Source organism: Hevea brasiliensis, chromosome 2, assembly GCF_030052815.1.
Source record: "Hevea brasiliensis isolate MT/VB/25A 57/8 chromosome 2, ASM3005281v1, whole genome shotgun sequence".
NCBI lineage: Eukaryota > Viridiplantae > Streptophyta > Magnoliopsida > Malpighiales > Euphorbiaceae > Hevea > Hevea brasiliensis.
The window spans coordinates 101,759,026-101,761,785 of record NC_079494.1 but is presented as its reverse complement, the minus strand read 5'-3'; the positions used below and the strand labels follow the sequence as shown (position 1 = coordinate 101,761,785).

Genomic DNA, 2,760 nt, shown 5'->3' with positions numbered 1-2,760 from the left:
GTAAAAATATCTAGGTCAGCATGCTTTTCACGCTTCTGAGGTAGCCTTTGTCAGATTTGCTTACCCTAAGCAACATCTCAAGCAAGGTTCCAGGCTCTGCATTACCTAGCAACACAGGGTAAGTAGGTTCTTTAGCAAATCTCGTTAGGTTTTATGTTACACTTAATTTTTGCTGCACTTGAAGACTATGTAGATGGCTATGTAATAAGTGCTTGCTATACAGGTACATTTTGACTTCTAGGAGGTGGAAAATCAGGAGGTCCCTTATTCTGTTAAAAATTTTGTGGTTGATGATAAGCTTGAGGTTGCTGATTACTTTGATTCTGCTAAAAATTTTGTTGTTGTTGACATTGATCACCCCATGAGAAGCTAGGATGATTCCTCATTGCAGGATTATAAGTGGCAAAAAGTGGATTGCCAACTACCCTCTGATTATAATTACCCATATATTCAACATGCTTTCTTGTAAATTCTTGACCATAAAAAGGAAAGTCATTGGCACAATTAATATTTCTAGTACTAACATCTGTTGAATGATTAGATCCCTTAACTGAAGCATCCACTTTCATGCTCAGTTTATGCACCTTCCTTGTCAAAGCATCTAATTTAATAGTAAACATATTCATAGCATCTAGCTCAAACATACCAGCTAGTTTCTTTGCTTCATTTCTTTTACAGCTCCATTGATAGTTGTTACATGCGATCTTATCCAAGGCAGAATAAGCTTTATATTCTGATTTATCCATAAGATCACCTCCAGAAGATGCATTAATTGTACTCCTGATAGTTGGAGAAAGACCATTATAAAAGTGCTAGATAAGCATCCACTTAAGAATTCCATGGTGCGGACATCTCCTTTGCAAATCCTTGTATCTCTCCCATACTTTAGACAAGCTCTCATCGTCTTTAGGTCTGAAGGAAGTTTGCTCATTTCTTAGCTTAGCAGTCTTGCTTGGTGGGAAATAATGAGCTAAGAAGGCTTGAGAAAGTTCATTTCATGTGGTGATAGAACCCGATGGCAAAGCATGTAGCCACTCTCTAGCTCGATCCCTTAGAGAAAAAGGAAAAAATCTAAGTTTAATTGCATTATCAGAAACTCCATTTATCTTCAACATATCACTAATCTCAAGAAAGTGTGCCAAAATCACATGTAGACTTTCACTTGGACTATCGACAAATTGTGATTGTTGTACCATCTGACAAAGTGCAAGCTTCAATTCAAATTTATTAGCTCTTACTCTTAGCCTTGTGATGCTTGGCATAAAATTCCCGATATTAGGATAGGCATAATTCTTCATAGAACAATTGTTGGCATTATTATTATTGTTAGCCATTGTTTCCTCTTATTGTTGCTCTTGCTCTTGTTCTTATTGTTATTGAGCTATAGATTCAGATTTTCTTCTCTTAGCTTTAGCTCTTAAAGCTTTAGCTATTTTTTCTATCTCTGGATCAAAGAATAAATTGATTTCTTCACTTCTTGCTCTTCTCATAAAATAAAAGTACCAAAAAAAAAAACAAACAAATTCTTAAAGTAAAATAGTAAAGAAAAATCAAAAATAAAATGCCCAAATTAACCAAACAATCAATCGTTTAATATCAAATAAAAATCAAATCTCCGACAATGGCACCAAAAACTTGATGTGGTTTCTGCAAGTATATGGACCATATAAAGTGATAAATAAAGTATCATTCCCATAAGGATTTGTGTTTGAATACCAAACTCTGAATGAAGAGATTATTTGGGCTAATGATAATGAAAGTAAAGTGCAAATGTAAGTAAACTTGGTAAAATTAATAAATCTAAGCAAAGTAAACAAATAAACTTTTTAACTAGATGAAATTAAACTAAAATAACAATGAGTAATTAAAATCAAAGATTAATTAATGGTGAAAATAATTCCAGAGTTTGGGTTTATGCATAAATTAATTGAGATTTATCTCGGTTCATCTAGTTTTTAGAGAAAATAGAGTTTGAAGGTCATTAATTCTGAAATCATTTGATATCTTTTTTAAGCAAACCAAAAAGTATTTTAAGAAAAACCAAACCTACTTTCATATGATATTTGATTTACTTAAAACCCATTAAGTTTTGTAATCAATCAATGAATCCTCTTAAATCTAGACCCAATGGGATCTAACATTAGGTAAGCAAAATAGGCACGTAAGGGAAAGAATCAAAACTTATTTATATAAAATTTGAATAAACCAGTCCAAATCCATAAATTAATCTAAAACATAGCTCTCAACTCTGAAATCTAAAGTTTCTACTCACTCATAGTAATATATACAAGAGAAAATGATGAAGAAGATAAAGAAACATGAAAAAAAGCTAAAAATAGAAAAATCTAGATGGAAGAATCCAAGATTTTTGATTTCTGCAGCTCCAGATGTCTCTAGCAGCCACCAAAATGCAGTAGAGAAAAATGGCGTTCTTCTTCCTTTTCTTTTCTTTGTTTCTTTCTCTTTCTCCTTAGGAAAAAAAAACTTGAAAATGATCTTTTTATATGGTCTGAAATATGCCCTAAAATAGGTCAAAAAAAGGTAAAGACAGCTTAGTGCATAGGTGATGATGTGTAAAAATATCTAGATTAGCATGCTTTTCATGCTACTGAGGTAGCCTCTGTTAAATTTGCTTACCCTAAGCAACATCTTAAGCAAGGTTGCAGGCATTGCACTGCCTAGTAGCATAAGGCAAGAAGGTCTTTTAGGAAATCTCATTAGATTTTATATTACATTTAATTTTTGCTGCGTTTGACTTGC

At 32.8% G+C, this 2,760-nt stretch overlaps 1 non-coding gene across 1 annotated transcript; it reads left to right on the top strand.

The window, feature by feature from the left end:
- The first annotated feature begins 834 nt into the window (after positions 1 to 834).
- LOC131178028 (small nucleolar RNA R71) lies at positions 835 to 941 on the top strand. Its single transcript, XR_009147159.1, has one exon. It is a non-coding gene; the product is annotated as a small nucleolar RNA R71 (small nucleolar RNA).
- The last annotated feature ends 1,819 nt before the right edge of the window (positions 942 to 2,760 follow it).